The following is a 13,531-nucleotide window of genomic DNA, read 5'->3' as shown; positions in this document are numbered from 1 at the left end:
ACACACACACACACACACACACACACACACACACACACACACACACATCCGACCTCTTTCTCTGCCTTTTATCATTGGATTTTCTGAGAAGTTTCCAATCCCCAAATCCAATCCTAAACCCTGGTGATCCAGGAGCTGAGTTGCAGCCACAAGAAAGGTTTTGATTCTTCACACTGGGTTAGAGAAGCTGGGTTCCTAGGCAATCAAACATCAAACACCAAACACGAAACACTCAATGTCCACTTACATTCAGGCTTCGAATCCTCAGCCATCACCACCTTCCCACTGCAGCTGCTGAGGCTGGGAGTTGCCCTGGAGACAGACAAACATTCCAAGTCCCTCCCCCAGGGCTCCTCTGTTGCCAGGCAACCAGGGTACACAGCCCCCTGCCAAGGGATCTCTCCTCTGACCTCCTCATATGCCTCTGGCCTTCTTGAACAGGGAGTACTAGGTTTGCTTGCCTGTTTTCCTTTTTAAAATTCCTTTTTAAAATTTCCTTTTTGTGATTTGAAAAACATCAAAATGCCCTTGCACCCTTTAATTCCTTTCCAAAGCCCAGGAAGCCAAAGGTAAGTGGTCTTTCGTTGGGCATCTTCTATGGAGATGTACAGATTGTACAGTGCACGACCCATCCAACTGTACCTGGAGTTCTAGTGCATAGTCGGTGCCAGTCTCTAAATGATCATTTAGTCATTTTAGTGTTATTATCCCGAAGCTCCTAGTAGGGAATTGAGATCACGTGAGGTGAAGTAACCTGCCGTTGATCGGTTAGCAGGGAACAAAAGCATGTAAATTCACGTCTGGCTGCAAAGTCGGTGCTTTTTCCTCAGGCTACCCCATATGTCAAGGGAGGAAACTCTAAAACCCTCTTAAGGTTCTTATCTTTAAACACTGTATTCGATTTAAATTTCTTCCAGGCAGAGGGAATTCAGTGCAGTGGAATGCTGGCTCCTCTATTCTCGGGAGACGTCACGCTGAGCAGCCCTCAGACTCACCAGCTCCAGATGACAAAGGTGACACATCTGACCTTACAGAATTGGGAGGATGAAGTCAGCGCCTGTGAAAGATTCAGGGCACATGGTAGTTTTCTTCTCTTTCCACTGATGCTGGCCGGACACTTTAAATGTGAGCCTTTCTGAAACCATGAAGTTGTCATGACCCTAGCAGGCTCAGACGGCTCCCTAATCAGGTGTATTTGAATTTAACCTGGAAAAAGATAACGAAAATGTTTACTGATCTTCTCTCTCCAACGTTCACAGTATTTAGGCATCCGACCATAATGAGAAATGCTGGCAGGAAAGGCCCGCATTACACGAGGCTAGCTAAGCATTGACCCAGGAGAGGAAAGTTCCCGCCTTCAGTTAATTATAAATTAAGAGCAAACGTGTGGCAATCCAGGTTGCCATGTTACCAACTACTGGAGATGAAACAGGGAGCTCTTCTGCTCAGAACCGCTTAGTGGTTTAGTAAAATGGCCGATTATTTTTGTAGACAGAGCACCCCACCTTTTCCACCCTGTAGGGGCAGGCAGTCAGGTGGCAGAGGTGTCCCCACTCCGCCCCACAGGCAGGCTGAAGCAACAGGGCTCCGAGGCCGTGGTAGAGACAGCTGGGGGGTGTCAGCCCCGGCTGGTGGGCGGCCTCCAGGTTCAGCCAGGGCTCGTTCTTCGTGGACAGCACAGTCTTGGTTTAGATCAGAAAGAAAATGATACATTTGTCCCCAAGACCTAAGTGTCTCCCAGGTCAAGTCTTATGGACACACATAAAGTAAATTAACCTACCCCTTACACACTACAGTTCAGGGAGTCGTTGGTCAAATCAGTAGCAAGGCTTAGAAGCCCGCCTGCGGCTCTCCCATTGCTAAATATTTCAACGAAGTGTCTGAAGCAGAAATGTATTTAAGTAGTACGTTATGGGCGCAGCGAACGGATCTGCCAGAACCACAGGCGTCTTCCTGGAGGCCAGACGCCAGTGTAGGAATCAACAATGGCTCACCTTGGAGTTATTTCTAGCGGGATGGATGGTCTATTTTGTGTTTCAGCTCTAGGTGGCGCTGGAGCACATCTTAAAACACGACGGAACGCAGGTGAGATGCAGCCGTCCCAGCTCGTGTCCCCGCATCCTCCATCCTACTCCGCGTCCAGAAAGAAAAAGAATATTGTCTGCTCTTGTCACTTTGCCAAGACTGCAGAGATGCACGATTTATTCCCTGAAGATGCAGAGTGGAGAAGAGACAGACAGCTTAGGGGACGCACGCGGCGATCTGAGCGTTGCGGAGACCAGAGGAAAAGGCGCAGAGGAGGGAGTGGTCGAGGACCCCAGACTGAAGCGCCGGGGGCGGGAGGAGAGCCTCGGGTGGGTCAGAACAGCCAATGGCTTGGAAAAAGTAAACATTTTCCGTTATTAGAATTCATTGAGCAGAAATGGGCAAAGTTGAACCGACTTTTTAAACATCTTTGTGACCTCAGCTCTGGAGGCGTGAAACAGAGATGCGTAGAGGGAACCTGAGGTGAGACGGAAATTACATGCCAGCCCGAGTGGGGAAGATGCGGAAATGTAGGGATGCTGAGAGATGCCGGGTGCACGGGGCAGCGTCACGAGGGAAATTCAGTTTGGTCCCGTAGATGGCAAGGAGTTGTTGGAAGAGTTTACACAGTAGAGAGGTGAGCACAGATTTCCGTTTGAGAAGCATAACTCTGGTGCTGTATTGTAGACGGTGACAGGGCAGTAGTAAGAGTCAAGACTGGCATTTCCAGGTCCACACACTGAAAGGAGGGCTGGCTGCAAGTCCACCCGATCCCACCCCCTCCGGACGTGGAGGAAAGAAAGTCTCGCCCATCAAAGGCCCACAGCGGGGTTTTGCGCTGCCTTGCCTGCTTGCCTTTTCGGGGTCCGCACCCCACCTGTGGGTCTTCCCCTCTGCCCCTGCCCTTCTCTCCTTCTCCCTCCCTCCCTCCCTCCACCTGATTTCCGTCGGGAAACATTTCCATCGGGAAAACAAATGTGCTCTCGTTTTTTCCAATCTTAAATATATATAAAAGCAAACCTTTGCTGTGACTCCACTTCTTTCTAAGGCAAAGGCGCCCTCGCATTTATTATTACTTTTTTAACCTCTTTATTGGAGTATAATTGCTTTACAATGGTGTGTTAGTTTCTGCTGTATAACAAAGTGAATCAGCTATACGTATACATATATCCCCATATCCCCTCCCTCTTGCATCTCCCTCCCTCCCTCCCTATCCCACCCCTCTAGGTGGTCACAAAGCACCGAGCTGATCTCGCTGTGCTATGCGGCTGCTTCCCACTAGCTATCTATTTTACATTTGGTAGTGTGTATATGTCCATGCCACTCTCTCACTTCGTCCCAGCTTACCCTTCCCCCTCCCCTTGTCCTCAAGTGCATTCTCTACGTCTGTGTCTTTATTCCTGTCCTGCCCCTGGGTTCTTCAGAACCTTTTTTTTTAGATTCTGTATATATGGGTTAGGATATGGTATTTTTCTCTTTCTGACTCACTGCACTCTGTATGACAGACTCTATCTAGGTCCATCCACCTCACTACAAATAACTCAATTGTGCTTCTTTTTATAGCTACTGTTGACGGGACAGGTGGTAGTCAGAGAACATCGCAGGCAGCGCAGTGGACTACCTGCTGAGGTGGGAAGATGCAGCGGGGCAGCCGCCCGGGTGACCCATAACAGTCCTGTCTCCACGCAGCTCACACCTTCTCACGTGCAGCCTTGACTCTGCCCTAACAGTGCTTTTCTGCAGCATCACTTTATTTTTAAGTGGTATTTGAGGGCAAAGTCACTACAAGACCCCAAAAGGTTGGAAATGTGCTGTACACCTTAAACGTACACAGTGCTAAATGTCCATTATAGCTCAGTATAGCTGAAGGAGAATTATTTTTAAAAGTGCCTGATGGGGCTTGCCTGGTGGCGCAGTGGTTGAGAGTCCGCCTGCCGATGCAGGGGACGCGGGTTCGTGCCCCGGTCCGGGAAGATCCCACGTGCCGCGGAGCGGCTGGGCCCGTGAGCCATGGCCGCTGAGCCTGCGCGTCCGGAGCCTGTGCTCCACAACGGGAGAGGCCACAACAGTGAGAGGCTCGCGTACCGCAAAAAAAAAAAGTGCCTGATGGTCAAAGGCTGGTCGAGTCTTCCTCACATCACATCACAGATCTCTGCCTCCCCCTCCCCCTTAGAAGGACTGTTGTGATCCTGGGCTCAGGGGACAGCGCAGGCCATGACCTCTGGCTAAGGTCAGCTGCCCAGCAGTCTTCCTTCCACCTGCAGCCTCGCTTCCTCTTGGCCAAGGAATCTGCCCCCAGAGGAGGTGACGCTTGGCCTGAGACCCCGCCTGCCACACCCAGAGCCAGAGGAAGAGGCTTCTGGCGTCGGAGGCAGAACGGGAGATGAGGTTCCATCCAGGTAGAGGTGAAACCCAGGCTCCCAACCCAAGTCTCTGTCGGGACAGCAGAGGGATGGTGGGAGCCAGAGCAGGCGCTGTAGATGGTGCTGCCCTGGGGTGTGATGGGCTTTGTTTGTTTGATGTTGTACAACTGGAGAGATGTGAGCATGGCTGAGGAAAGGGCCGTGGAGAAGGGAAGGTTGAGAACCTATTGACGGGAGGGCATTCAATTCCACCATCCGGTACATGTCTGAAAGGTACAAGGACCCTCCCAAGGGACACAGGCAGAGCCGGAGGAAGACGGTCCCTGTCGCTACAGGAAACAAACCATCCAGATGTTTCCCTACACGGCCTGTTTCTGACTCATCCTTTGCATCGCTGGTTTTTCATCGGGATAAAGAGTTGCTCACCTTTAAAAATAATCATGGCGGCCTGTGGGTTCCCCAAAACAAACCCAGAGACGGTGGTGATTGCACCGCTGGGAACCGGCCGCTTTTGCCCGGTTGACAAGCCTTAGGAATCTATCAGAGTCTCCTGGGTTTTGAGAGCGAGTGAGAAGCTCTCCTGGGGAAGGCAGATCGGGTGCAGAAGAGGAGGGCTCTTCCTTCTGTTCGTCCAATGGCCCTTTTCCCAGCGATGTGGAAGAGAAAAGTGGGGGAACACTGTTACTCTCATAAGAAATCAAGCCAGAGTTTACATCAATATAAGAAAAATACGTCTAAGTGATATTTTAAAGTTGAGATGGAGTCTCGTTCCAGGTGCGACTCTGCAGCCAGGAATCCAGGCTGTCACCAGCCCGCCTGGCAGGGCACAGAGCTCCCGGCTCCTGGCCAAGTGATGGGGCCCTGGACCACCCTGTGCCTGTTTGCCACCTTCTCCATCCTGCGCAAGATGCCCCTGACGGGTAGTCTGAGCCAAGGCTGAGAAGGGTTTACACTCAGCATCTGCGGGCGTGGGAGTGTCTTCACCCATTCCATCCTTCCAGCAGCCCCCAAAGTTATTTCATCACAGACCTTTTTCTCTTCAAGGTTCCACTCTGTGCAACGTGCTTTGAGAAATGCTAAATGAACTTCCTTCGAAAAACATCTTTTTCCTTAAACGGAGTGGCACCCACAGCTGTTTCTCTGGTTTTGGTGGTGGGATTGGGGGCCTTGCAGAGTAATTTACAGCCATAGAATCTGTGCTCTGTCCTCCAGATTTCTCAGTTCTTGGAGAGGTTTATGATGCAGGCAGAGAGCTGACCTTGTATGGAGCGACTCTCCTTTCTTGTTTTTAGTGTGTGTTTTGGAAACCTCATTTCATTGGAGGAAGTGTGCTTAGGCGAGAAGAAAAGAAAAGAGCCTTTGTGGGGTGGGGATGGAGTGGGTAGTAGAACAGAGAGAGGAGGGTCCAAGGCCTCGAGAGGAGAAGTGGGTGGGGCTCCTCCCGTGGCACTCGTCTCTCATAGCGTCCGAAGAGCAGGTCATCAGAGTGGACCCCCAGATATCCAGGGCGGACCCCATCTCAGAAGGGCCTTGCACCAATCCTGCTCTCCAGCTGCCCTGAACAAGGGCACGTCCTCGGGACCCACTGTGGAGCCCAGCAGAGAGGCGCCCTGCACCCAGAGCTGGGCGCTCTCACACGACGTTGAGGAGGTCACCCGTGATAAATGGGGTGATGTTCCCACCAGCTGGCGGGAAGGGGAATGATCAGTCAGATCTGAGTTTTGAAAATTATCACTTTTATACACCTATACTGTAGAGTAAAACTCATGCCCACTAAATGTACCATGTACTATTCTTTCAAAAAAACAACAGTAGACTAAACAACCACCCGGATTCAAATACTAACATTTTGACTTATTCACTTTATCTCTCCCTCCATCCTTTTTGCTGACATTTTTGAGAATCGGTGGTAGACATCACAAGTCTTTAGCCCTAAATACTACGGCACCCGCCTTCTCCTCCATAACCACAGGACACTATCACACTGAAGAAAAGTAAGCCTTTGCTTTCTGTCTGCTGATTCCTAGCCCGATATTCAGGTCTTCCTTATTCATCCACAAAATATCATTCCTAGCTGTATTTTCAAACAAGAACCCATACATTTAGTTGCTGCCTCTTTCTTTAAACAGCTTTGATATATAATTTACACAGTGTACAATTCACCCATTTAATGTTTACAATTTGATGCTTTCTAATATAGTCGCAGAGTTGTGCTTTTTTCACCTAAAACAGTCACACTTTTCCATTTTTTTAATGACAGTGGCCCTTTGAGAAGACCAGGCCAGTTGTCTCATGCACTGTCTACTTTGAGGTGTGCCTGGTTATTTCTTTTGTGCTGTGGTTGTTTTGTGCTGCCTGCCTTATATCACCTACAAAGTGGAAGTGAGTCTAAGGCCCAAGTATATTTAAGTCAAAACATCTTGGTAAGTAAGAGTCCTTCACGGGTGGTGATCTGTACTTTCCACTATTAGTAAAGTAAAATCTGATCGTTGCCTCTGGAGGGGGCAAACACAGTATCTTGTTATTGTGGTGATGCGTTTTCCCTTTGTGATCAGCAGGGATGCTGCGAGGTAATGCTTTTTTAGGTCATGAAGCCGCCCGGTTTCCAAGAATCTTTCGCATCCGGGGATATTCCTCGCCCAAATCAATTAGCTCCGAGGGGTTGCAAATGGTTATTTCCACTTTCACGTCATCCACACTGATGAGATGCAATTCTGTAAAAAGGGCTTTCCCTCATCAGTTTGGAATCTCATCTCCTAAAGAGGGAAGTATTTTATTCTTTTTTTTTTTTTTTGGAAGTATTTTATTCTTACCTTTAATTGCCTCTTTTCAAGAAAGGAGTTGGTATTGTGGTCACCTCCAAAACTGCCTATTGGATTTATTCCTTCTTTTTGTTTTGAGGAGCATTCTGGACTTGTAGGTTTTTCTTTGTAATGTATCCAACGTCACATAATCAATTACACATTCTTTTCCATAAGTTTTATTGAAATATAATGAACATACCATAAGGTTCACTCTTTTGAAGTGTCTATTCAGTGGTCAGTGCTACATTCACATTTCAGTGGTTTACAGTTTGTTCACAGAATCGTGCGGCCATCACCACTGTCTATTTTGAGGACAGTGTTTTTCGTCATCACAGAAAGGAACCCTCTACACACTGGCATCATTCCTCATCGTCATGTCCCCCAGCCCCTGGTAACCACTGATCTAGTTTTCTGTCTCTATGAACTCACCTCCTCTGAACATTTTATATAAATGAAATCATACTGCGTGTGGTCTTTTATGACTGGCTTCTTTCACTTAACATAATGTTTTCAAGGTTTCACCCATGTTTTAGCAGGTCTCAGCACTTCATCCCTTTTCATGACTCAATAATTTTCCATTGGGTGGATGGACCACCTTTGAGCATACACTCACCAGTCAACAGACATTGGGTTTGTTTCCACTTTTTCAATATTATGAGTAATGCTGCTGTGAACATTTGTGTACAAGGTATTGTAGGAATAAGTTTTTATTTTTCTTGACTGTGTAACTAGGGGAGGAATAGCTGGGTTATATGGAAACTCTAAGTTGAACATGTTGAGGAATGGCCAAACTGTTTTCCGAAGTGGCCACACCATCTTACAATCCCACAAGCAACGTGTGATAGCTGTAGTTTCTCTACATCTTTGCCAAACACTTGTTATTGTCTGTCTTTTTGGTTTTAGCCATTGCAGTAGCAGTGACCCGGTACACTATTGTGCTTTGGTTTGTATTTCCCAGACAACGAATGACGTAGAACAACTTTGTATGTGCTTATCGGCCATTTATATATCTTCTTTGGAGAAACATCTATTCAAATCCTTTTCTATTTTGAAATTGGATTGTTGTTTTATTGTTGAAAGAGTTTTTTATATATTTTGGACACAAGTCCCTTATCGCATTTATGATGTGTAAATATTTTCTTCCATTGTAGGGGATTGTCTTTTCACTTTGTTCACTTTTTGTCCTTTGAAGCACAAATATTTTTAATGTTAGTGAAGTCTGGTTGATCTATTTGTTTTATCGCTGATGGTTTTTGTGTCATATCCAAGCAACTGTTACCTACCCCAAGGTCACTTGATCAGGAATCTGCTAAAATGCCACCTCATTAGAGATATCCCCCCCTGTCCCTCACCCCCCGCCCTGCTTTTCTTCCTCACAGCTGTCCCCATTTGACACGTTAGGTACTGTCTGGCTTGCTCGCTTCTCATCCGTCTTTCCACACTTGCATGTACACTCCTTGAAAGCAGTGTTTCTCTTGTTTTCATTCGTGGCTGGATGCCCAGTGCCTGGAGCAGAGCCAGACTCGCGGTCAGAATTCACCACAGCCGGGGAAATGACAGCAGAGCTGTTCGAGCGCCCAAGTGGCAGTACCACTGGCCAAAGCCTCCGGAGCAGGGCAGCGTGCAGATGGATTCTGCAGCGCACATTGGAAGGAGGCAAAAGGGCCAAAACAAAAGGCAGCACACACATAAAGAGCAGAGATCCGAGGAGGACTCTGTGAGCTGGAGAACGATTTACAAATAACAGTCAGCGCCCTGATTGATAGAAGAAAGCACCGTCGTGCTGTGAGGGTCCATGTGAGGGTCCATGTGAGGGTCCATGTTACGTGTCAATGCCTGAGCTGCGGGGACCAGATATTCGGCTGAACAGAAGTCTCGGCGCATCTGGGAGGCTGTCGCTGGATCAGGTGAGCATTGGAATCGGTACAGCATCAAGCGGATCACCTTCCCTAGTGGGGGTGGCCCCATCCAAGCTGCTGGGGGCCGGAATAGACAGAAGGCAGGGGTGGTGGGGCTGCTCCCTCTGCCTGACCCTGAGCCCGGACGCTGGTCTTCTCCTGCCCCTGCAATGAGACTGACACCATCGCTGCTCCTGGCTCTGAGGTCATAGGACTCAGACTAGAATTTAGAAGCTAAGCCACCAGCTCCCCTGGGTCCCCAGCTTGCAGGCGGCAGATGGTGGGGCTTGTCAGCCTCCGTAATTGCGTGAGCCAATCCTTCGTAATAAATGTGTGTGTGTGTGTGTGTGTGTGTGTGTGTGTGTGTGCGTGTGCGTGTGTGTGTTAGGGTCCTACACAGAAACAGAGCCAGTGGGATATATATAGACATTCGTACGTACGTACAGACACGTGCAGGTGTATAGCCCATTGGCTCTGCTTCTCTGGGGAACCCTGACTCATCCTCCTGGGCTGACTCAGTTGGACCGTGAATGTTAATAGGATATCGAATAAAAGTAGCACTTTTATTCTGAAAGAGAAGCAACTTTTACAAAGGGAATTTTAACACTTCCCCTAGTGAGGAAACTCCACCTTGGTGAGAGCACCGCATTATGATTCGTCAACACTGTGACGCACAGACGCACGTGTTCACTCTAGTAAATTCCATGTCTCACTCAGGCCAACGCTGGCAAAGTAGAAGTTAAATAAATCTCTAAACTATTGGAACGAAGAATTTGAAACCCAGAATAAGCTATATCAAGATAGCAAAGACACATTTCACTGGCCCTGAATTCAGTGAAAAAAAAAAAAATGTAACTAGTTTTCTAGAACTGTATTTAACGTGCCTTGATTTCCTGATTTGTCCAATGTGGAAACTGAATTCAGGCATGATGGGGTCAGTTGTAGTAAACTTAGTGTGTCCTGAAGTCCCTTGGGTTTTAAATCAGTCAAATTAAAAGCCTGTCTCCCTGCTCCGTTCCACCTGAATTCTGGGTGTGGCTGCAGGGGGTGCGGGGTAACGGGGTGGGTGCTGTCATGCGGGCTCAGGAGCGGGCTGTGCTGGGTTGTAGCCTGGTTGGGGGGTGATGGGGGAGCTATGGCTGCTCTCTCCTGCCTGGTCCTTGCCCATCTGTGCTCAGGGATGTCCCCTGAGCCAGTCTGTGTTCCTCTGGCTGGTTTCTCGGAGGCAGTGTCCCTCCCCTTTACCCCCTAACCACTCAGCACGTGCTGCCGTCACAGGAAGGAGGTCCGCAGGGCTGTGACACCCCCAGAGCGGGGCTGTGACCCCCAGAGTGGGGCCGTGACCCCCAGAGCGGGTCTGTGACCTCCCCAGAACGGGGCTGTGACCTCCCCAGAACGGGGCTGTGACCTCCCCAGAGCGGGGCTGTGACCCTCAGAGCGGGGCTGTGACCCCCCAGAGCGGGGCTGTGACCCTCCCCCCAGAGCGGGGCCGTGACCCCCCCCACCAGAGCAGGGCTGTGACCCCCAGAGCAGGACGTGGGCTGTGTTCACCCAGCGGCCCAGGCAGCCTGCCCCGCAGGCTGATTGAGGCTTCAGCTGCGACCTGCACCCACTCTCCAAGCTCTAGGAAAAAAGTGGGCGCCAGGATCCAGTTGACCAGATTCCACAGAACAGGTCTGGGGTGAATCCCCCCCTGCACGGTTCTCACCTGGTGGAGACGGCACGCTGACAGCTCGACAGCTTTCTTCTCCACAGTCCGTCCTCCCCGGGTCCATGCGACCCTCAGTACCGGGACAGAACGGTCTGGGGACAACTCTTTTCAGCCGGACTGTCAGCTTATAAACACCCATAGAAGCGTTTCTCTTAAGACTTCATCTGAGTTTCCCCGTGTGATTTTGCAGCTCGACAGCTGAGTGCGGTTTCTCCCCTTTGAGTCCCTGTTCAGGTCCTCACCGAGGCAGGGCAGGGAAGGAGGCTTGCTTATAAAGCACCACGTGCTCTGGGGCCGGTCTTCACGGGCGCCTCCAAGGTTCCATGTGTCTACATTAGTCAAGAGGCGCCCTTTACCGGCAGGCAGTGAAGCCAGGCTCACCCAGGACGGCAGGGTGCTTGCGGGTGGGTCTCTGGCCCTGGACGAGCCCAGCCTGCTTTCTCTTTCACCAGCTACTTAACTTCCTTGGGTTTCATTTTCCTCACCTTTAAATGGGGGCAACAGCATGCATAATATATAGAATTGTCGAATACTCAGTTGATCCAAGTAGTACCTAGAGGGCCAGTCACATAGTAAGTGCTCAATATATGTTAACCTCTGTTATTTCCGTCCGGGCTTGGGGTGCGTCCCTGTCCCGAGTGAGCACGGTCAGGAGGGAGCAGATCACTGAGCGAGAGGAACAGAGATTCTTGAACAGACGAGGGAACACTCGTGCCTCTCAGGATGCACTCAGCAGAAGCCAGACGGAGGTTATCCCGAGAGAGATCATTATGGGGCGTGTTCGTGAGAGGACACGTGGGAAGAGCCAAGAACAGGTGCGCCTTGGGATGACAGAGCCACGGAGACGGGAGGGGTAGGAGATGCACCCAGAGTGCCAGCTGATGACCCCGACAGTTGGTTCTCTAGTAAGTACAGGCCCAGCAGAAGGCCACTGGCAAATTTCTATGGCGAGGATGTCGAGAATTGCACGGGCCCCTGAGCCAAGTTACACTGTTTGAAAGGAGACTAGCTTAAGCGCAGGAGGCCAGATAGCGTCCAGATAGGTAACTGAAAGGCGGTCCGATGAAAGAGGAAGTGGAGGTATCTGTGTCGCTGCAAGTACAGAACTAGCGTCTCGGAAGAAAAATCATCAAGCTACAGATTTCAGGACAACTTTAGCCAAAGCTGTCTGGCAGCCAGAGCTGTCAGGCGATGGTCTGGTTTGCATTATGGGAACGTGTTCTCCACCCCTGAAGCAATGCCCACTTGGAGGACCGTCTACCAGAGGCGGCGAGTAAGTGACCTCGAGTTGCTGGTGGAAGGTCAAACCAGTGACCCTCAAGTCCAAACTCTGACAGTCATAGTTTCACAAGGACAGAATTCAGTTTACCAGGAAGGCTTGGGAAACAGGTATGTTGATGCATGGCTTCTTTAGTTACTGCCAAGTTAAGCAGGTAAGCGTTATTTTCTTAACCTACATTAATATAATAATGTATCTTAGTCATTCTGGGTGTTAAAATGTTTGACTTTTTTGTTGATGACTGAGCATTTACCCTCTTCTAAAAATATCATTCTGAGCAAGAATTCTACCTAATTAATGACACGGACATCAACAAGGCCGACATTATCGAAATGTATACCGTTACCAAATAAACATTTGGAAGTTGGTGTTTCAAACAAATGCCTGGTTTTCTTTTCTAGTCCCTTTCCTTTCTCCCCTCAACATCAATCGAGGACAAATCTCAACGGCTCCCTTTCACGTGATGGTGGGAGAGGGCCGTGGGGAGGGTGGAGAGGTTTCTGTTTCATCAGGCTCCGTGTCCTCTTGCAAACCGCATCATTTGTGTATTATTTGGAAGATTTAAAAAACTGTCTTGTTAAATACGTGAGATTCTCAGGTCAAAAAATACGTCGTTTCCCTTTTGTCTCTCCCAGAACTGGGCCTCTGAAAACAGTCATCACAGGAGGGGACAAGGGCACAGCAAGTCACAGTAAGGTGACAGAAGGCCTCGGGGAAGGAAGACTTGCGTCCTGCCCTTGACTCCCAGCCGCCCCTCCCTGCACTTCCCGGAACATCAGGCGCCCGACACACTTGCTGAAAAAATGTTTGCTTAAGAGTGTTGTGTTTTTAGGGTTCCTCTGGTGTGGAAATAGCTCTCGGTTATGGTAAGTCTGATGGAAAAGTCAAACCTGTGTAATAAAGATAAGGGTTCAAATTCAGATCAGCCTTACAGAGAACCAATCTGCACGCTCGATTACCAAATAAGTTTCTGGAGATATTAGCTCATGAAATTTATTTTTAACACAGTAAACATTTGATACAGTTTCACAGGAAATGAATATTGAACAAAAATCTTGTCTACAACATGCACAGTGCTGTGCACTCGGAGAGCAGTCCATTTGTAAGAGTTTGGTGTGCAGAATTCCATTTTAAGGTCTTTCTACGTTCGTCTACTTAACAAGGAACAAGGCCGTGGACACCCATGTTTAACAATGCAACAGGTCTTTATTCCAGGAAACATTTATTTCATTCACTCCCAAATGTAGCTCTAATATGTGTTTGGTTCGAGAGGGTTTTGGGATGCGATTCAGCTTTAACATTCTGGTCTTAAATAGTTATCATTTCCCTGCCCACCTGACGGCAAGCAGAGAGTGCCAAATAAACACCATTACTTTAAGCGGAGTTTTAAAGATGAAGCCATGAGGATACTGTGAGTTGAGCTGAGAACATCTTTTTTTCCTAGCAGAGAG

The sequence above is a fragment of the Aethalodelphis obliquidens genome, unplaced genomic scaffold (assembly GCF_003676395.1).
Source record: "Aethalodelphis obliquidens isolate GAN/ISIS:26980383/991018 unplaced genomic scaffold, ASM367639v1 scaffold3, whole genome shotgun sequence".
NCBI lineage: Eukaryota > Metazoa > Chordata > Mammalia > Artiodactyla > Delphinidae > Aethalodelphis > Aethalodelphis obliquidens.
The sequence above is the reverse complement of the archived record's forward strand: the minus strand, read 5'-3'. Positions refer to the sequence as shown.